A 23,129-nucleotide genomic window follows, 5' to 3' on the forward strand; every position below is an offset into this window, starting at 1 on the left:
GATACAACTACGAGAAGGCCCCTGAATGCGAGGGCGCCAGGTTCATGAACCCCGAAACCGAAGTCCTAACGGGACCCGGCTCGGTTGAGGGACGAAGCAGCATCCCATAGTACAGATTAGAGCTGTGGCAATGCCTGCATTCCCTTCGGTGGTGTTGCTTGCTCGCGCTGTGGGGAAGTAAATAGAAGGGAAGGAGAAAGGGGGAAAAGAAAGGAGCGCCCTCTGGCGTGGCGCTTGCCAAGTTCCACGGCCGACCCACGCAGGCGGCGGCGCCTACGCTCTCCGACGGCCGTGCGCGGTTTTTTTTTCGCTTGGAGAGTAGGACGGGCGCGTCGGGCGGCGCGCGCTGCCGAAGTTTTCGCCGCCGCAGGACGGTCAGTTGGTCGGCGGTGCCAGCGGCGCGGCCGGCGAACTTCCTTCGGCGTCCAGGAGTTCGGGCCCGCTTTGCCACCGAGCCCGGTGAGTTGGCCGACGGAGTGCGCGTGTTTCCTAAACCGCTTCTCAACTCTTCGCGTACTGCTGACTCGCTCGCACGCGCATATCGCGCGAAGAACGGCAGCACGGGAAAGGTTATCTGTAAACAGCGAACGCGTATTGGTTGCCGCGGAGATATGAAATAATCTGTTGTGCTCGTTGCTTTCGGGTGTTTTTGTCTCCTGTCACCTGCAAAGTAGTTTCAGGTAGCAGCAACGACACCCCCCACCCCGCATACACATACGCACCCACACACACGCACGCGTGCGCGCACACGTTCTATCTCCCCCAATTCCCAATGATCTACGTTATGTCAGCTGCAACGAAGTGAGAATTTTCTCTTGATGTCATTATTCCAGGTGTTTTGGGGCGTGGACTGACTTGCCAAATTTCAGTTCGGCGTGATACCTTTCTCCCCCGCCGATCTAAGAAACGGCCGCCAATTTCTTAAACAATCTCCCGGGTAAAAACACACTGATTTACTAGTCGCTTATTTACTATGAGCGCCATACCACAGAGGTGACTGCAACGCAATACCTAAGCGACCCCCCGCTCCGCTGGGAAGGAAAAGAATAGCGCGTGCAAGCACCACGGCAGGAAATTTCAAAACCAGCAAGCCGGTCGCGGAGGCGGAAAGACAGCCCCAAGCCATTCTTTTGCGTGCTTAAGTTCGTTCCAGGTTGCTTTGTCTGCTTTCGAGCAAACTCTGCGGCCATTGACAAATGCATTAGGTCGAAGCTGGTCTAACATTTGCGGGTTCTCACGCTTCCCACACACGCGCACAAGAAACCACGTGCGCTCCCCCCGTTTACATTCTGTGGTAGTCTAGCGTAGCGCACGGCACTGCGTGTTGTCGCTTTGAGGGCCTATAGCTCGGTAGAGTGCTGGCGCTTGTCATATGCACCTGGTTAAGCTAACCACGGGTCGCTGCAAAGTATTAATAGTGGATTGTCAACAGACAGCTTGTCAACAGCTTGTCAACAGACAAGCGTCGTCCAAGCTCGCCATGAAGCAAACGGCCGCGAAAGCGGAAACAGGAGAAAGTGGCAACAACTAAACAACTACAGAATTTACTCTGTCTATGTATAAGACACTGGACGTAGCATTCACACCCGAATGTCGTGAATGCCTCACGCTTCTGTACTGTTTTACTTTGCGTGCATTACGGCAACAAATGACTGAAAATATATAATAATACAATAAAAAAAACGTTCCCTATGTCTTCGTCACTTCAAGCCATGTTTAGTGAGACACGTGTCTTCTGCTCGGTATATTTTGCAGTGGTCGTTTTTGTTTAATTTGCTTTTTTGTCGTTGATGGTGTCCGTCGACAAAAAAAAAACACCCCTAATGGAAAAGCTTCATGGATCCCTTATTCCTGTTCTTCTGTAGTATGCTTTTTTCTTTCTTTTTTATGACCATGTTGTTGCGTGTGCGCAGTCATAGAAAGACGGAAAGCGTACATGCGAACATCAACCACGACGCACAAATAGCGCAATTCTTCTTATCCAGGCCAAATTCTAGCATAGTTTCTTCGCAATAACAAAGTTTCATAACGTTATTTTCAAAGTATGCAACCTGCACGCCATTATTCGATCTTCATAAGCCATATTCTTCGATTTTCCGTGTTCAGGCTCACAAATTCGTTTTTGTGCTGCATTTGTCTGTGAATGTAGTCTGTGCGCAGCATATGGGGAACTGTCTGTCGCAGCGTCTTTGTTTCCGCTGAAACAACTGTAACGAAACGCGTGGGTGTTAGTTATGTATGTTCAAATTATTAGCGACTGTTGACAGCAAATATCAATTTAATGTAGGCTTTTTACTATATTCGGGTCGCAAATATTCGCTCACAATAGCAAAAAACAGTACATGCAACCCTAGCATATAAAATTTGCGTTTGCCGCACTTTATGTTATCGTTTAACACTTCGCCCTCATATGTATCTCGTGTAGATGATTCTCGCAAGTTTGCCTTCATATTACCCAGTGCATTTTTCATTCCTTTTTTACACACATCAGATTAGTGGAAGCACTTTGCATATGCAGCTGTTGCACTTAACAATACCAATTAAAAATTCCTACGCTTAAGACGCCTAACTAGGCGACCACGGTATGTGTGTAGAGTTCAAACCCGATCTAACGAAGTCACCGGGAATCGCGACTTATTTCGTTAAATAGAGAACTTCGTAAAATCGGGACTGCCAGTTTACAAGCAGTTGATGCCATAAACTCGATGTTTAAAGAGGCGCATCCCGCCATGACATCATAATTGCGGCGACCACCGCGCTCGCCAGCCGATAATTTAGCAACGCGTTAAAGGTCTGCGGTGAAAACAGTATGACAGTCTGGGCTTCTCCTGAACTCGTCGCGCCACAGAAGACGCCTGAAACGCAGCGCTTTTTGTTGTACCAGTGCCGCGCTGAGCGGCACGTTTTTGGCTATCATATTTATGCACAACGTAACTTCAACTTCTCGTGCGGGGTGGTCTTGAGGTTCTTTTCCTTCTACGCAATTCGAGGCGCCGGGGCATGTATGAGGGCGTGCTCTTCCTTCGAGGTTGTGGAAAGCATTCTGGCCGGTGTGCCGTGGTCTGCGGCCACGGGACTGCTGAGTTTATCTCGTAGAGCTTCGTAAGAACGAAACTAGATGCCTCTGTTTTATTTCTGACGCGGCGCAATGTTCTTCGTAGCGTTCTGACGAAACACATTCAAAATTTCTCCTTTTTTTAATTGTGTATATTTCTCGAAATACTGCGTTAAATCGTGAATGGTGGTGAATCTAGTTCGTTAGTTCGAGTTCATCAAGGCACCTGCGGGGAATCCAAATTTGTTCGTTAGATAGGGGAATTCGTAAGATCGGATTTCGTTAGATCGAGTTTTTTCTGTATTTACTGTTAGGAGTACATACGTTCATAGAAATGGCCCAACAGCTTCCAACGCCCAATGTGATGAGAATTGAGGCTAGAGATGTTGACGCCGCAGCCAAATGGGGATTGGTAAATCGGCCCTGAGCTTCTGACGGCAGCTGGCATGTGTGAGAAGAGAATTTATTATAAAACCACATACCAGCTCGCAGCGACTAGAGGTAACAGCGCTGCCCGAAAAACAGAAAAAAAATCTAATCAGTTTCCAAGCACTCCGGGCAGCCTACACTTTGCACAAAAATTGTCTATGGTGGTGAAACAATTAAGCTACTCTGAAATCAATGCACAAACAGTTCACATGTGTTCAAATAAAGAGTTCAGAAACTCGTTGAAAGTCAATACGGCACAATAGTGATGCTCTGGATGTTATTCCTGACCGCTATGAAACGCGTGGACCAGCGTAACAGGAAGGCTTCTTCACCTAGAACTGCCAACTCATTGTCTAAGTGATTCTTAAGGATTGACCGCACACGCCACAGCAGTGGAAACATCGCCTGTTGCGGTCTGGCGCGAAGACACGCGGCACCACGATTTCGCCATAATACAAATGCACCAGCACACATCAGGAAGTTCACCAACGTGTCATTTGAACGTGTGCTCATTCTAAGTGTAAGACCAAACAACCTGCTTAGCACAGTCCAAAACGTTACCGCTATACGCCAGTGAAACAAGGCATGTTCCAATGTTTCAGTGTGCCCGCAGTGCGGGCACCGTGAGGAACGCACAATGCCGAATCTCGCCAGACGGTCACACGTCGGAAGAACTTGTCAGCCACGCAACCATCCGAAATCTTTAACATCAGAAGGAAGCTCCGTCGAAGTCAGCTGATGCCAACGGACACCGCGTGATCTTGCTGTCTGCTGATTATCTAATTGGTTTATTGCCAATTTTTCGCACAATTCGCTTGCTGTACTTTCCCTAAAATTTAGGCTTGGCAAGGTAGACTGGACGTTTCTCAGTGTTTTGACAACATAGGCATAAAATGGCGGTGACTGCTCAGCAGAGGGACCGGCAATGCGTTCGTCCATCCCTGGCCAATCCACATGCGTAGGCACGTGAGAATGGGTGGGACAAGCTTACGTCGCCACCAATGTCATGAGAATTATGCTTGTTTGGGTGGGTGGGTTGACGCTCCAGCCAACGGTATTTTTTGGTAACACCGTAGGCACTCCAACAACCGCGACGTTGCCGGCACCGGAATGTGGGGTTACCGCCTTAATATTAGTGTATTCATCCTAAATAGTGCAAATTTGTTGAAATATTGTTGAAATAATAACGCAAATCGCATGCTTGGTTTTCTTCGCCGGAACTTTTCACTTTCACCCAGTTCACTAAAACTGATCCTCTACAAAGCACTAGTTCAGTCCAAATTGGAGTATGCCTCATCAGTGTGGGATCCACAAACTGCCTCACTAATCCAAAACCTCGAATTTGTACAGAATCGCGCGGCACGTTTCATTTTACCCAATTACGCCCGAACAGCTAGCACATCACTGATGAAGAAAACCCTAGATCTTCCGTTCCTTACTATTGGACGCCGCATTTCATGATTGTGCCTTTTTCACAAACTTTTTTACAACAGTGAAATTCTAAAAGAGTCTCTTTTCAGCCCCCAGCATACATTTTCTTCTCGCCTTGACCACCATTTAACAGTAGGTGTGCCAAGTAGCAACACCAACCTTCATTTTGGTTCATTCGTCCCGAAAACCAGTGCGGACTGGAACAGCCTTCCTGCCGCCATCGTTTCTACACGTGAACTGGAGAAATTCAAGTCTGCACTCACGAATCATCTTTATTGATCCCTTCAATGTTTGTGGTGTACTCATTTTTTTTTACTTACCCCACTCCTCTCTGTAACGCCTGAACGGCCCTGAGAGTAAAAGAAATGAAATGAAATGAAATGAAATGAAATGAAATACCAGTGTTACGTGGTGAGCTGCGTTGTATAGTATTTCCAGCCGTTTTACTTTTTGCAGGGCTTTTCGCCTTGAGTGCACTGAACGTAAAGAAAAAAATAAGCGTAAATAAGGCTATGTTCAGACTACCCACGAAACAGCCCTATCGTGAGCTATAGACGTAAAAAAACCGCGTGTCACGCAGTTCGGTCGGCTGAGACGTGAAATCACGTCATTCTTTAAGGATAATACGACAGTTGCGGCAACATTCTGAACCCGGCCTAAATAAATAAAACGTAAAATGTTTAGCTAACGCGTTGTACACACGTGCACTGAACGACCCAACAGGTCCTTTGAACCACGACATCAAGGCTTTAAAACCCCCAAAGTGCATTGTGCACAATGAAAAGGAAATCTTTCCGTGAAAATGTTCAGCTCCACTTGCGAATTGTCCTTATAAGTAGCCGTCGTTGGCGACACTACAAAGACCTTCCTTCTGTTGAGGACCAGCTGTCTTTTACCTTTCAGAACCATCGATTCCAGTGCGGCTTTAGATTTATGATCTCATTATTTACCATAGGGATTTGTACCAATGTTTCAACTTGAGCTCTCGAAGCTTTAAAAAGGATTATAAAAACTGTCTACGCAGCTTGTATTTCTATCCGCGGCATCGAAGCTTTAAAACGCTAGAAGTGAGTTGTCCTTAATGCTAAAAACATTATCTGCAAATTTTTAGTCAACGCTTGCGAATTGTTTTCTAAAAAAAAAAGCCATTTTTGGCGATACCACTGAGAACTTTCACTCTGTAGGCCCCAGCTTTTTTTTAGCTTTCAACACAATGAATTTCAGTACGGATTTACATTCCTCATAAATGGTGCGCAATTTGGGCTTGTACCATGTTTAAAATGGAAAACTCCAAAGCGTTAAAAGAGAGTAAAATTGTGAAAACAGTTCTTTTTCCTGTCCACGCGATGCATTTACCTCCGCAAATTAGTTTAGCGTGCCGCAGGATGTTTACTTAATGTTTCCCCACGTAAAAAGGGAAGCAAACTTGATCCCTTAGTATCGCTGCAATAACGAACCTCGTGCCAAAACACGGCTTGCGTCGGGTGCGCTCGGGGTCGTGTTTACGGTGTTGTTGCACTTTTTAAAACTTTCTTTCGATTCCGCAGGAATGGCGGAATGGAGGGGCAAAGGTTCAAATCCTGTCTACTTTGTTGGGACAGAGGAAGGAGCACATCCGTGTACTTCTAGGAAGAGGAGCGGCTCGCTGATGTTTTCCAGGCAGACGAAACTAATGAAAATAGTGAATTAAGAGGCGCACCTTGCCGATGGGCTCGTGAACAATTGACTTTATGTCTCAATGCGTACCAACCACGTTTGTGACGGAGTGTCAGTTACAACCAACATGACTAATGAAAACCGGACTTGCCTGTTTTAAAATAAGGTAGTGTCTATTATCACGGCAACCGTGAGAATTACCGTCAGAAATTTCTCACGGCAGTCGCCTCTGATTGGCTAAGCGCGCCCCCCGGAGATATTAGTGGACAAATATTTTCGAAAAACTCGTTCCCACAGCTGCCCCTGTGGCGCTGTGTTATAGCACTTGCGTTTAAACGAGAAGATTCAGGTTCGAGTCCGGCATGGCGGAAGTTAATTTTTTTTCTTTCAAAAATTTTTAAGTGTTCACTCATGGTGATTTTGTGAATGCTTTCTTATTCTGGTTATTATTATATCAGGAGATCGACATACAAGACTTCTATAATTGGTCGGATTAGGCTGAATATAGGTTGTATTCTGTGCCGTTCGGCTGGGTTAGGTTATGATTGTTGTAGTTGGGCTGGATTTAGGTAGGTTATGATACGTCAGGTTAGGATGCGTTAGGTTAGGTTTTGTTAGGTTAAGTTGGGAGGTAATATTGTTCAGCGAATTTTAGTCCAGCCGACTTTTATAAAAACTGCCGTGAGAATTTCGCGGAAATAATTCTCCCGGTTGCTGTGAGATTAGACACAGCCTTAAAATAATACAGACCCAAAGCTAATTTCGGAACAGTAATTTGGCAGCAGCATATCCGTAGCCTGGATGACACACAGAAACTGCGGCAGAGCTGTCTTATTGGTCTCTGTGTTTAGTTCACTTCGCAAAAGGCTTGATTCACTGCTCTGCTCAAGTCTCAGGACATTGCTTTTCGTTCAACACTGCCAAAGAAAGAAACCTTCGCGGCTGCCTCGGTAATTTCCCCCGTGACATCAAATTAGTTTGAAATGTGGAGTGACGTTACCTCAGTCTTCAACACTCTAATGCTCTCCTAATTCCGTATTAAATATTAAGCTAAGGTTGGCGTAGTTTATTTAAGACACTCAGACTTGGAATTCGCTAAATGCCGCTCTTAGGGCTTTCTTGCTGCATGGTCATAAAGACATCATCAGGTTACCGAGCAGAGTATATGGTGGATGGAAAGCGACATGCCGTAACGCACTTTGGCGTAAAGAAAAAGGAACTCAATGCGAGTAAAATGGCCTCAAACTCCCAGCTCATTGCTACAGGTTCCAAAGTCTCAACTTAGTACATGGTTAGACGTTGTTAACACCGGTTTCGGCGTGCATTTAAAGTTGTAAATTTGCTAAGCTAACTGTTTCAAAAAAAAAAAAGCTTGAAACGTTCGTAGTGTAGGTGGCCGGTTTGCAACTTTAGGAGGCATAATTATTGGCGAGTGGGTGATGACATCTTTGTAGACGGCGCGAATAACAGAACACGGAGGAACAGAAGTACGCAGTATGAGCGCTAGGCCCGTGTACTTCTCTTTTTGTGAAATTTTACCTCCAGTATTCATGCACAGATTAACTATATCCACGCATATGATTGTAGCACTGAGTGAAAACGTTTGGTGCTACTCCGGGCCCGTTTCGTTTGAAACCTTGTTTCATTACGGGCACAGTCGTCGTTTCCACGATAAAAAAGTTTGCCTTGCTTTTACGCGCCTAATTTTTGAGAATAGGTCGTCGTACGTTTTTCTGCTCTTTTTTTGGCCTCATCCCTATTCTGAAATGATCGCCATGTTTCTATATTTTTGCTCCTCGCTAACCGAATTGCCTCAAAATATTTTATTGTTTACAGTAACAAAGACGTGGCCCGTGATGGTGCATAACTATACAGCCGAGCGGCCGGCTGCATAGTTCTGCACCATCCCACGAAGCAATATTTATGGTCCATATTATTAAGACAGGCAAGAAGAAATCCTTGTAATAAACAGGATAGTAGATGACACCACTATATCATATGGCGTTCTAGAATGAGCAGGGATTAGATGTTATGAATAAAAATAAGAATGACTGGTTTACAAAGCAATAAACAGCGTCGGGAGGGGTGGGAGATAAGGTGAAACCTGAATTTTAACACTTCTAAAAAAAAATAAAGATTAGACTGCATTTCCTTACGCAACTACGGTACCGGGAAGTTTATTCCAATCAATTATATTTCTTGGTAAAAGCAATGACCAAATATGTTAGTAAGAGAGAAAATGGGAGTATATCTGTCAGAATAGTGGTGTCGTCTGTCTGTAGTGGTTGAAGGCTGACGGCAGGTAAAGGGACCGTGCTAAAAATTATGGTGTCGCAGTTTAAATATAAATTTTTGCTTGGTAAGCTGCCTGCGAGATTCTAAACAGCTAATAATGAGTATTAATTTGATGAATACCTCCAGACGGGTCCAACTCAACTTTATTTTAAAAACCGGGGTCCGATATTTCACCACCACTCAACGCGAACATTTAGAACAACTTGCCGGGCTTTAAAAATGGTACTATTTGAGTGCAAATATACTTTGACGACCCCTCAAATCTCAGAGTAAAACTGCTTCACCCTTTATCAACAACTGCGCAGTGAAAGTACTGACCAAACAAGTTCCGTGTATGTTAACTGTAAACTAAGTTTTAGCAGACAGTACATTTGCATCTCGTTCAAGGACCACTATCATGTTCGACGGATAAAATGTTAGCATTTTACATGTCGGCTTGACGCAAGATCAAAGTGTTGCAATAGATTTTTTTACGTATCGTCTTTACGTATGGTAAGAACGTTGCAGTGGCTGCAGTCTGCGACAACGTAAGGGGTGCAAAACCAGAAATTCATTGATTTGATCGATAATGAGGTTTACAGGCGATGAGGCGCGCGGTAGTGGAGGGCTCCGGATTAATTTTGAACACCTGGAGATCTTTAATGTGCGCCCAAATCGCGAACACCCGGGGCGTTTGCGCTTTTTGTCTCTATGAGAAAAGCGGCCGCCGCGGCCGGGAATCGAACCCGCATCCGTGGGCTCAGCAGCACAACACCTTAGCCACTGAGCCACCGCGGCGGGTAAAATAAAAAATTGAGCCGCAGTTGCAAAAATGGTCTCCCGGGACACCACAAATATTATGCTGGAAGGACAAAAAATTAAAGAAATCCCATTAATCAGGATACTAGGACTGTGGATGCAGAGCAACCTAAAGGCCTACTACACTATACAGATGCTCAAGAAGACCAGACATCAAATAACAAGAATGATCAGAAGAATAACAAGGAACAAAACAGGAATGAGAGAAGAAGATAGTCTCCGTATGGTTCAAGCCTTGGTGATCAGCAAAATGGCCTACAACCTACCATATCACCGGCTAAACAAACAATAGAATGATTAGGTAAACACAATATAAAGAGGAGCTTATTAAACCGCAACCGGACTTCCCCAATGCGCAGCCACGAGAAAACTACAAAAACTGGGCATAACAAACACCTTCGAGGACATTAAAGAAGCCACGCTGATTGCTCAAAAAGAAAGGCTGCAATACACTAGAACTGGCCGAGCCATACTCGAAAAAGTAGGGACGCGCGCTGATGAAACCATCATCGCATGTAAAGTCAACCTTGACAAAGGCATACGCAGAAAATTATATCACCAATACAAAGACACATGGGCAAGACAGCCCACCAACGAAGGCGAAAAGCACGAATTGCATATCTCGAAAGAAAACTTCACGGAGAGCCAAACACAGTCTACACCGACGCAGCAATGTACCAAAACAACCGCGATGCGGTGGCAACTGTCATAGATTCTGACCACAGCCTAATAGACTGCTTGGCTATCAAGAACACGAATCCCGAGGAAGCGGAGGCCGGACAATAGCCCTTGCTTTCGCTCACGGAGAGGGACAGCAGAAGAGCCTGCACATAATTACGGACTCCCAGCGAGCATGCTACGACTTCGTTAAAGAAAGAATACCACGAGTGGCAGCAAACATGCTGAACAAGATCAAGGGAAGACCTCGTGGAACGCGCAGATTGACCTGGACTCCCGGCCACGAGGGAATGGTGTGGAACAAAGCGGCTAACAGCATTGCCTGTGAATTGAGGAACCGGGCGGGTGACAGCACGGCGTTTTTCATCCCACTTCCCAGCGGCTATGGGTAAAGACTAGAAACACTCAGGGCAGCCAGGGCACTATGCCCGCCCCCTAATAAAGAGATAAACGCAATGAAGCCGCCTCCTGGAGAGAGATTAAAACAAATACTTATCCACACCTCCACAGGTATAGCCTCATTTACAAAGGAAAATAGCGTCCACGTTGTCCAACCTGAAGCAGCATTCCCCCACAATACCACATCACCTGGCAGTGCAGCAGCCTGCAGACCTAACACCAGAGAAAAAAAAACTTCAGCTATGGGTGGCAACCCTGGCCAGCTTGAGCCTGAAAGACCAGGTTCATCTGGTCAACCTGTCGCGAGAGAACGCCAGGCTCAGTGGAGTCCTGGACTAGCGACCCCCCCCCCCCCCTCTGCTCTCTCCGATAGCGAACGCTCTCTCTCAGGCGCTTGGCGCAGCGCACTCTCACTCCGCCGGTGGGCGGCGCTGCGCGCTGTGCGCATGTGCAGTACTCTCTCTCCCGCGATCTCCTCTCCTTCGGGTGCGCTGCGCATATACGCGGAGTGCCGCGCTCTGGCCGGTCTCTCAGTCGACGGTCGTCCGCGTTTGCGCTTGCGCTTGCTCTCTTGCCGTACCCGACGAATGCTTGATGCGACGCCAATGGAACCCCCTTCAGCGTCGCATCACACCAGGGTTTTCGCGAGGGGAGGTGGGCGTAATTTTTCCAATAAACTTTTGTTCCTTGTCCCCACTTTTTTTAGAGTGCTATATGATGTACAGACAATAATGGTCTTTTTGAACAGCCAGCCTGAACCGCAACTGCAGTTAAAAATATCTGCTTCTCCACGCGGTCACATCCTAACTTGGGCTCCTATTTGGTTTTATGAAAGTCATTGCCCAGGGTTTCCTTGGAAACCAGCATATGCCTCAAAGCTTTAGGGTAAATTTTATTGAAAGTAGCAATTGAAAAAATGTCCGTTTTTTAACGGTCGCATCGGCTCGACCATTTCGAACTTCGGCTAGATGTCCAGCAGGCATGCAGGTATTTGTATGCCGTACAGCGTAAATCAGGGCGCTTTTGTTCGAAGCGTGGTCTTCTTTTGGGTATTTGCATCGGCTCAATGGAAGCTTCACAGGCTCACTTAATAGCAATTTGGGAACATACATCAGTGCGACACAGCCGTACTCAGGTAACATGTCGCCTCCAGATTGCCAGCTTGCGAAATCAAACCGAGGTTGGCAAGCTCGGTTTACACTAACCGCGGTTCGACAGGTAACGGTTGTTAGACCTGCCATGGAGCTGCATCACATGAGGTAATTTGCAGCCGCTGTAACCTTAACCGCGGTTAAAGCTGCTTGTGGGACAACTGTGTGAGTTACATAAGATGAAACCATGGCGACGTAGGTGACCCACGGAAGGACTACAAAGCTGAATGGAAGCGGTCCTTCACAGCTTACGAACAAACCGCCCATACGGCATGAATTCCACCCGCCACGTCTTGATTGACTGCCCACATACGACAAAAAACAAGCCTCTGGGAAAATTTATGTAAATTCTGAAACATCCGCATTTTAGTACGTGACCTGTTATTGTGCACAGTGATTTTATACCCTCTCGTGAGGCCACGTGTTTTAAAATTATTCTTTTTCATTGCATAACCACTTACCATTTCCTTTTCTCCTTACGAATTCCTAGCTTTTACATACCAAAGAGGCAGCCAGTGATTTCTACAAATGGTCGTGCACAACCCGTTATAAGCACTATCAAACAACCAGGTTGCCCCATTCTTATCACAATTACATGTAAACAACAACGAATCGCGCACAATATGCACGCACAACGAAGTACGCACATCGCGAACACGACACTTATTATCCATGACCTTGTTGCGCGAATAAAACACGCCATCAACAAAAAATATTGCCGCAGCTTGCACTAGTTGTGCAAGGCTAGAGTTGTGCAACAGCGGAGCGGGGGGTCGACCAAGCTTCTTCGAGTTTCCATAAGTTTTGCCAGGTTTTGCTAGGCTTCGCTAAGTTATGTTAGATTTTGCGATGTTCTTACTAGGGTAAGTGTTGAAGCGTGAAGACAAGTTTAGCCGGATTTTACAAGGCCGTTCCGGTCGGGCCCCACACTGACAGCGGATCCCGGGAGGGGGGGGGGGGGGGGAAAGAAGCTGGGCCGACCCCCAGCTCCTGTGTTTGTCCACCCTTGCACCACTAGTGCAAGCTGCGTCAATTGTTTTTCCGTTTTAGTAGCCCAAGAAAGACTATCACCTTTAAAATGGTATAGTAAGGGGTGGGCATACGCATATGCTTCTTGTGCTCACACTCGAGCAGGCACGAAAGCCGGCTTCACAGTTATAATACCTTATCTGCGGTGGTGCACCCTTTTAGGTGGTGCAGTTTTAAGTGCGAATGCACTTTATAAGCGACCCCAAACCATCCACCGCCGGCGGCGGCGGCGTCCGCAGTGCTCCTCTATATTTAAAAAAGAAACAGCATCCGGCGCCAGGTTTCGATCCGTGGACTTTGCGGGCCGCAGCCCGACGCTCTACCGAATAAGCCACGGACGCGACGCTGATATCGGTGTCAGTAACGCGCCTTATATCTTTAACGCATTCAAACTACGTCGTCAGCGGCGTGCGTTGGCGACTCAGCGGCGTTATAGCGGCTTGATAACTGCGTGGTGTACACGTGATACTACAAACCCGATGGAAGAGATGGAAGAGAAGGCGGCGAGGCGGTGGGCTGCGGGGGCCGAGCGCAAGCGCCGCAAGCGGGCCGACAACCGTGCATTCGCACTTTCACATTCTCCCCCTCGGGGAAATGCGGGGGAATTTTTTTGGTATTTTTTCTTGCTGACGCCACCGGGCCAAGCTCAAGCTTAAACAACTCCACTGTTAATAATTTTGGTTCAGGTACTGTGCACACACAATGAGTTCGTCTCTCTTGACTTCAATGCCGAAACTTATCGACTACGACGAAAACAGGGAACATTTAGGCGAATCCACTGCCTCAGTCGGGGCTGTTCTGCCTATATTTCGTCAGTATCTACTATGTAATCATTAAGTTTAAATCTACAACGATCCAAGTCCGCGCTAACCGATAGCCTGACGGAAAACAGAAAATCGAATTTTTTCGCGTAATATCTTTTCTAAATATGCATGGCTTAATTGGGATAATTCACTCAAATGATCTTATAACGACCATGTAAGATCAATATATTCGCTGTGTTCTGCTTGAAAGGGGGATGAAACTCATTACAGCAGACCTTTTCTTTAAGAACAGCGAGACATCATTACATTTGCAACCACTGCTTGCTGCCTGACTACATAATCGCGTATGGCCAACTCATTCCACTGATCATGTCAACTATAAGAACTACGCGACTGCGGTTGTTATAACTCTGGTAACCGTGCATTACAGGAGGCAATTAGACGGGAATTGTGTGCAGGCCACCGACACGCAGACATGCAGACGAGATCGACTTCGCAAAAGGAAGAAAATGCCTCTTAAAGCGAAGGTAGTACCAAATCTATTACCCACGGATTCTGCCGGGGGTCTTCCGCTCTGCATAAACAAAAGAAGGCCAGCCTGACCACATCGACATAGACTGCGAAGCACAATACGAGTTGATCAATTTTAGGAAGTGCAGGCAGTCTTTAAATGTGGGGCGTAGTTAGCCGCGGTAATTCCGTTTGCCTCGTCACCGAACGCCAGCAGCACGGCTCCTTTTGGCGGCGCAAGGCAACCTCCGGGTTTTCCCTTTAGGGGCTCGGGCTTTCGGCGTCTCCTGTCATCATCGTCGTCGTTTCATGTGGTCACGGTACTAAAACACCGGGTCACTCGTTTTCCAACGCCTCGCGCTAGAACGCTTCGTGCTTCAAAGTCACGAGAGTTTTATACAGCAAAGCTGTATGGCTGTACCCCCCCCCCAATGGTTTTATCTCCATGGTCAAAAACGCCAAGGTGACAAGGATCCACTTATACACTGCATACATTGCCCCTCCCCAGGTTTCACGTCAGTGGAGATGGCCCGGGTTTTTTTTTCTACTTCTTAGGCCACGCGCCGATCCCCTAATATCACGCGAGAACCTCCTTTTTGTGTCTGCACTAACCGAGATGCGGAGGTTTTAATTTCCATTCGCAACACCCAATCAATGCGCCGATGGAAAAGGTTGACCGTTGATGAAAATAACCATTTCCAGAGTTGTCGTCTTTGTCGCGCAAGGGTTTAGCCGGGAGGCAAAAGTGTAAATCATCGTAACGGTCGCTACTGCCAAGGGATAGTCAGCGGCAACATACGTCCACTGGTGCAAACAATGATATATCGAATGTCTCCCCGTCTGTTTCCCTGTAAACATACAACTGCTTGCCCGTTAAGTGGTCCCATAAGGTTCCCCAGATAAGAGGCCAGCCACGCCAAGGCCACCGAAAGGACGCCGCTAAAAGGTCACTAGTCCGAATAGTGTTTGTCTTGGGCCTTTTTTGCTTTTCTCTTTGTAAACATGAACCAACTTGCCCAAGCGTCAACCTTAGCTGATTCAAGTCTTTCGCGGCAGTCGTCACATCATAACTGCAGTGAACGTATAGTTACACTTTCTCTAACTATATAATTTTCTCCCTGTGATGTTCTTTTTTTCTCCACCTGCCTCTTCCTTGGAGAAATCGCATCGGTGGTGAAAGTTCCATTTCTATGGTTTTTCCACCAGACAAAATCGCACGTTTCCACAATTTCTACATTTTTGCACAACACCGGAAGTTGGAACCAATCAGCACGAAAGGTCATCCGTTTCCCCCTGACGCTGGCCCGAAGGACATGTTCTAGGCCACCGGAGCCCCAGCCCGCTCCTTTGATTTCCAATCACGGTTCCGAAAACAGTCTCTTCCGAAGAATACCGCAGGGATTCTCCTTTGTTCCGCCCAGGCACTGTCACTCCACATTATGCACCTTCGTTTCCTCTTCGCACACAAGCAAACAGTAGAAAAACGCAACGTGCGCATTAACAAGAAACATAATATAGTTCTCAATAGAGTCCTCATGGAGTCGTCTTTCGCTGCTTTGGAAGCATTCTCCTGTGTCACGCCTATGTATTTCACGCACAGTGGGTGGGATGCCTTTTTAGTCCTCGTGGCACATTCCCACGGCCTACTTGGAGGGCCAAGATTTCTGCACACATTCAGTCCACCAATAGCTATTTTTCTTTGACACCCGGTTGCGCACAGCGAACCCTCGAGCCGAACCCCCCCAGCGTGTTTCCTAAGTCTGGTGCGCGTCACTCTAAAATAGGTCACGCGTAGTAAGCCTGAAACACGCTGCTTGGCGTCGCGAACTTCTTTTTGAGCCCCACGCGTCTCAAAATACGCGTTGTTCTCTTTCTTCTAAGCCTGAAGCGGGTAGAGAAAACCCGCATTCGCTTTCTTTTACGCGTGATGCAGGTTTGTATGAGTTTGAACCGGAAAACTCACGCTTAAGAAAACCCCGCGCCAGCGATCGCTCCTCTCTTCATCACGCATATACCTACCGGGATACATATCCCCAATGGTGCCGGGCGACTTGTTGCTGCATGCGGATGTGACTCACGCTTCCTCTGTTTCTTTCTTCTTTTTTTTAACGCGAAGGCAATGAAAGGTGGCGCTCGCTTCAGTGATTTGGCGGGAAAATGAAGTTAGAGCCGTTGGAGGCATCGGCCGAAGCAGGCGCTTTGTGCGTCGTGTCTGCCTGCCATTCAAGTGTGTGCTGTGCGGAGTGCTCGCTTTCTTGCGGGAAAGAGTGCCGAAGAAGGAACAACGTGATGAGTAACTTGACATTGACTGGCCCGTGTGGTCTGCCGTGCGGTAGGTGCGAGAACACCGAGTGTCGACTGCAGGGAATTCTCGGGCAACACGGCGAACTCTATTTTTCTTTCCTGGTGGCGTTCTTACAGTGGGCAGTCAGCTGTCATCCACGGTCACTTTGAACATCCAGGTAAGCGAATTATTTACTGACGTCTTTGCTCATTGTGTATCTTAAAACTATTTTCGGAATAACGACGTTTTTTGTGTATTGTACACGTCTTCCTATTGACCTCGGAATTTCGTATTAGTGCCAGGCCTAGTTCTCTTTGAAGCTTGTGTTTGACATGGGTCAGGCGGTCGACCGGGGAAGATGACCAGAAAGAAGGAAGGAGTGCGTTTCTCGTTGTCGTGGCTGTGAGTCGTTTCTCTCTTTCGCCGTCCGGTTTCCGACGGTCTCAGCGCCTCGCGCTAAGCATCTTTGGCTCGCTGGAGGTTAATTTCGCGGCTGCGCTCGCGGTTCTCGTCGGTGGCCGTTCTCGGGCGAGGAGGCGCGACACATCCGGTGAAAGAGCCGCCTGCTCTCTCCGTCCTCCGCAGAGCACTCAGAAAGCGACGAAAAATATGGTATACCGCAATTCACACAGTCGACGTGCACATTACGAAACGTTGAAAATCGTGTACCATTCTACAGAAAGGTGCGCATTTCTACTGCTCATCGCGGCAGCAGTTTTTGTGTTGTATGACAGTTTGAACGCATCAGTCTACAGGGTGTTCCGGCTATCATGCACCAAGATATTTAAAAAGTGCAATGGCGTAACGCGAAGAAAACCTAGTGCACAATGGTTTCAATACAGTGGATTGATTGATTGATTGATTGATTGATTGATTGATTGATTGATTGATTGATTGATTGATTGATTGATTGATTGTAGGGTTTAACGCGCCAACGCAACGCAGGCGATGAGGCGCGCCATAGTGGAGGGCTCCGGATTAATTTTGACCACCTGGGGATCTTTATCGTGCGCCGAAATCTCGTACACACGGGCGTTTTCGCTTTTCGCCTCCATTAGAAAACAGTACAGTGGAGTAGCGCCCAGTAATTTCTTTGTTAATGATATTTAATTAGCTAACTGAGATTTTTTCAGAACTTGAGAAGTACTGCCCCAATCATTAAAGTGTAAATGAGGCACTTGTAAGTACCCACGAGAGACATCTGACTGCGGTATTTTAACCGACGTGCTTATTGCTTACTAATTTATTCTGACTGATAAGGAAAGCCCGCGAAATATAAAAAATACCACGTGACTGCACTTCAGCCCGCATCATAAAGCAGTGCCCTCGAACAGGCTCCCTCTGAGTTAGCCGGAATGCAATAAAGAAGAGAAAGAAAGAAGAAATCGCGACCGAGTTTGTGCCGTCTGCCACATGCGCCCCGCGAAACTTACTGTTGCTGCTCCTTCCATGAATGCCATCATCAAGGTGATGTGCTGCCTCTTTGGGCGTGTGACAGGCAAAGCAGGTGATTTCAATCAGCTTATTTGAAAGCGCTGGTTTACGACGCGGGCGGACCGCAACTTCACTGTACTGGAAACATAATGCACTACGTTTTCTCGAAGTTACGCCGCTGCTCTTTTTATAAATCTTGGTGCATTATAGCTGGGACACCGTGAATAACTATTATATTGAAGCAGCTTTTTATATTTTCCAGGTTTCACCCGTGGACATCGTTTGCCGGTGCACTGTATGAGGCGACCACAAGCAGATGGTATGCTGCAGAACCCAGAGAAATCGTGAAGTTGCAACTGGACACGTCACTGGAAAAAGCTTTGGTGCTGTGTTTGTTTGTGTATTACATAGAGGACGTTACGTATCCGTCTGCTTTTGGGCAGTTGCTAGGATTCCTTCAGATAGTAATTAGACGTGATGGCATCGACGAAATTCCATGGGCGCTCAAAATGGTACGTGATTTGATGATGTAATTACACTTCGTCTGAGTTAAGGTTCGTCTGGAGTTCGTCTGAAGCCTATTTTATAGTTCCTGTCTTTATTTCTAGGATTTATCTATATAGAAGCATTCTTGTAAGTTATTGTGAATAAAGAAGTTTCACTCAAATTTAAATTTGTTTAAATTTCTTGTTCTATGTTGTCCCTCAGCTTTGATTCAAAATCTCTACCTTCGCAACAATCCTCACAGATATTTTACTTAATTTTCTTCACCTACGTGTAGGTAATGACGCTGAAAGAATGCACATCACAAGCTTAACTGTGTGAGATTAGCTTGTTACACGTGTTCAAGATGCTTTATGAACGTTTGTCTTCCACTGCCTTCAACGGCGCTTAGGTTTGTCAATCAAAATTCAGAGGCAATCCTTAACTCCCTAATTCTTCTAGCATAACCAAGTTTGGGGCCGTGTATAACGAAGAATTAACGCCGCAACCGCAATGCAAGCCTTGTGAATCCGTGACTGGCGACGTTCTTATCGCTTAGTGTTGCAACCTGCCCCGCGGCTGGGCCGCGCCAGGAAATGCACGAACAGAGTGGCCAGGGCAAAAGAGAGCGTTGATTGTCCGGCTTGGGTTTTTATAAGAACGAAAGGTAAGGGAAGGGGGAGAGGGAGATAAGATTGAAGGCGCGCGCATGCGTAGACTGCCAGCGCTTGTTTAGCGGTGGTCAACAGTTCGTGGCACTTAGTGAAGGCGAAAAAGAGGATTTGTACTTACCCGATACGGCATTCTCCAGCAGTGTATAATACGCCTCTCTGACCATCGGAAATCATTTAAAAAGAACGCTAAAAGGAGATAACGTTTGCTGTGCCGTATTTATGGGTTTGGTGGGTGCTCCAAGCTACAGAGGCTATAAATACTGCGCAGCAACTATTACCGTCTTTCAGCTTTATTTTAAACGATTCCTGGTGGCCAGAGAGGCGTATTATACACAGCTGGGGAATGCCGTATCGGGTAAGTACAAATCCTCTTTTCACCTTCACTAAGGGATAAGAAGGTCGCCGAAGGATAAGAAGCGATAAGAAGAAGGGATAAGGGATAAGAACGGATAATAAGGAAAATCTAATGCCTCTTGAAGGCGGGAGAAGAGTCAGCGAAGTCAATATAGGTACTAAGAAAATAAAATCAACTGAAACTTTTACCCTCCAGCGTAAAACTAGGGAGCAGGAAGGACGTTTTTGCGCTGAGTGAACAAGCACAGCGGTCAGCAGCACGACTACGCATGTGCGAACGCTTTACCGTCTAAGAAATGCAATTGCTAGACGTGAGATATTGTGGAACTTTGGGGGACACTTACTGCACGAGCGCGAAACAACAAATAGTCACGGATGGCAAGCGTGAGCACTCAGCGTGGTAGTTCACCACGCCTAAAACAAACGTGCAAAAAATACATTTTACTCACGCTTCGTAAGCGTTACACATCCCGCGAGTCATGCTTGGGAAGCGTTATTATTCAGGGTGAAAGCACATCACGCTTGGAACAAGCCTGCAAAAAAATCGCCGACATTCACGCTTGCTAAGCGTTAAAAAATTTAGAGTGTAGTATTCGTCGGACCGGTTAACCTCCGCCGTCTCATGGACTCCTGTGAAGAGGGATCCTACAAGAACACCATACGATCTCTCTCGTCGAAAGCGCCGTACTGCTAACCCTCGCTTAGCCGACTCGGCCACCTACGCACTACCCTCGTGCGAGGTGAGCGGGTACCGCTGTTGCACCGTGTCTAGGATCGTCGCTTTCGTGGTCACTGTTTAATGTTTGGGCTAGCAGGCTCTCGAGCAGCAGGCCAGGATACAATTTCGCCGGGTTCGTTGAGCCTGACACCTTCCTTCCGAGTCCGATGCATAGAACACACGCGTGAATGCGTCACAACGCCTTAACGAGAGCTCAACTAATTGAAGCATCGGAGAAAGGTCCCCGGAAGCACCAGTTATGGAAAAATTCAGAAAAAAAAAACGCTGGCACATTTGCACCTACTACTTCGTATAGGAATGCCCTCACCAGTCTTATTTCACCCCTTTCCCTTCCCCAGAGCAGTGGGAATGGGGGCTATAGCGGACCAGGGCTCGGCTCACCGATCAGCTAAGCCTGTCCTCCCGGGAAAGAATAGCGGATATACGGCCTGCAGCTTTCCGGTGTATGAAGATGCTGCCCATCTTTCTATTAATTTCGTTTCTTTCGGCCTTAGCAAAATTTATTCAAGAACAACACTGTCCACAAAGCAATCGACACACTGAAGATGCAACCGTTGCAGGCAGAAGTTTTGACCTAGCTTCGGCGTTTGCCCTTTTTGTGTTCTACGCTGAGGTTGAACCTATGCAGGGCCAGAGCCCACCAAGTGTGTTTAGCGCGGCACGTGTGGGTCAGAGGCAGGCACATAACGGCGTCGTAATCGGTGATCACGCGAACCCTTTCGCCAAATAGCCAGGCCTCGAGCTTTCCCAGCGACAAAATAGTCGCGCACGCAACATTTTCGATTGAGGCCGCATGGGGCGTGTATTGCCCAACTCACCGCCATGCACGAGCAATCCCCGATAGACAGATCCGTCGGTGAGCAGTACGTATTGATGATTTTGGCTGGCCGCATACAGTGAAAGCGCGATTTTCAGACACTCTAAGAAGCTCTGAAAGGCCTTGTGCGCTTCGCTTTGCCGTACAGTCTGCTGCGGTGTTGGCCGGTTAGGTTTTTGTGTGATAGCACGGACTTGGAGCACTCGGGCGCATATTGTAAAATTGAAGCCAAGTGCAAGGAACAGACGACATTGTGGGCTGTCATGTTTGTAGCGAAGTGTGTGAGGAGACGTTCTGAGAAATAGTGCCGACCTGTACTTCGCCATTGAGCGTTCACGGCGACCATGAGGAAATGCTACGGTTTCTGCCTTAATTTCTCTAAAAATAACAATCAAAACCAGTTTCCGCAAAAAGCGAACGCACACAAGTACACATGAACGCGGAAACAAGCACACACCCGCGCACACGCACAAACAAACGCGGCGTTCACTACGCCGACGAGAAGCAGCTTTCCCAGTGAACTCACTTGCGTGTGAAAGCGACGCAGTAATAGGACTTACGTTGCGCTGCGGTGTGAACGTGGACCCTAAACACTGTGTACCAATGACACAGGAACCTAGGGAACAAATGGCACACTAAAAGTGCACGTCCACGTGACAGAACCGGGTACACAACACGAGACACGCGTGTTCTGGTCTTGCGCCCTGACCTCTACAAATCAAGGCATGGGCAGGAAGGAAAGTTGGGATGATGACTGGTTAAGTGTGGTTTGTTGTCTGCGAGAGGGTTTCAAAAACTCGTGTAGGGGGAATTCTAATTTCCTAGTGACAAAAAATATTGTGAGGGAGTAAATAGCCCCATGGCTCCATGGTTGCCTGGCACCGCGATGGCCAATACAATTGCTAATACAAACCAAAATTTCAGCATTGTTGCTTTACATGAAACAGCTTGCTTTTTAAATCAGAACTCTTATTCAAGTTCAGAAAGTGTTATAACGTTCCGTTTTCTTTTTGTTGAACAATGCGCACTAAGCGCGCCAAATAGTTTGGCAGCTTCTATAGAAGGAAGGAAGGATAATACAGCGCATGAAAGGAAGGGAGGTTAACCAGGTTACAGTCCGGTTGGCTACCGTATACGCATGGGAAGTGGACAACGAGGGATTTAAAGAGAAAGATAGGGTATTGAAAAGACGGGGAATAGAGCTTGAGGAGCGATAAAAGAAAAATTAAAGGTAACAAAAAAAAACCATGGCCGATAACAAAGCCTAAACTGAACAAGTAAACTAACCCAATTACGAATGAACCATGGTACACGGTTCTACAATCGTTCAGACAAGCCTGTGTCCTTTAAAAAACGAGGTAATGGTTTTGTGGCCTTTTGGGACGGTGGTGGGCAACGCCTGTGACACAAAACAATGTGCGCAGTTAATGGCTGGTTGTCGACTTTCCGGAGTGCGGTTGACAGGTGCAGTCTCTGCATTGCAAACCGGGCACAGTTACAGAAAAGGCGTTCTATTGTCTCGTCCGTGGCACAAATGTCACAGGCAGCCCAGAAAAGCCTGTGTGGTTGAGTTTCATCGTACAGCGTAGCTATACGGGACTCGGTCCGCAGCACTGTTTCGTGTTCGTTAGCAAAATATGCTTCGCGGCAAAGCAATGTTTCTCGCGAATGCTCTAGAGCTCTCAATAGAATGGAGATATCTAGAAAAAAACCACTATAGTTCAGTTTGTAACGTAGTTCTATATATATATATATATATATATATATATATATATATATATATATATATATATAGTAAGGAAATGAGGGGCTCGTTGAGGAAATACAGAAACATAGGTCGGCAGTCTACAACGCCAAAGGAGGCATAGGGGTGTGGTTAGGCTCTATTTTTTACTATGGTTAATGAAGTTAAGATTTTTTTTAAAATATAAGGAAGAAAGAAAGAAAGAAAAACACGCGCCCAGAGTGGGGACCGAACCCACGCCTTTCGATTAGATCTCGAATGCCTTACCAATTCGGCTATCTGGGCGACTGTGTTCTCCTTCACTTTCTGGGCTATTTATATTTACTAGAAGTGTATCTGACGCTTGAGGGTGGTAGCCAGCGCCACTCTGACTACACGGGGAGAAGGGGACCTTCTTTTCAACCC

The 23,129-nt window shown here is 46.9% G+C and overlaps 1 protein-coding gene across 1 annotated transcript in view; it reads left to right on the forward strand.

Annotated features, from left to right (window-relative positions):
- Nucleotides 1-254: 254 nt before the first annotated feature.
- LOC144139834 (uncharacterized) overlaps nucleotides 255-23,129 on the forward strand; it is a 246,134-nt gene continuing 223,259 nt past the window's right edge. The window contains exon 1 of the mRNA XM_077672085.1: nucleotides 255-459. The gene's annotated coding sequence lies outside the window, so the exon portion shown is untranslated. The remainder of the gene's footprint in view (nucleotides 460-23,129) is intronic.

Source organism: Haemaphysalis longicornis, unplaced genomic scaffold (assembly GCF_048455015.1).
Source record: "Haemaphysalis longicornis isolate Haplotype H1 unplaced genomic scaffold, Haemaphysalis longicornis Haplotype H1 scaffold_1, whole genome shotgun sequence".
Lineage (NCBI taxonomy): Eukaryota > Metazoa > Arthropoda > Arachnida > Ixodida > Ixodidae > Haemaphysalis > Haemaphysalis longicornis.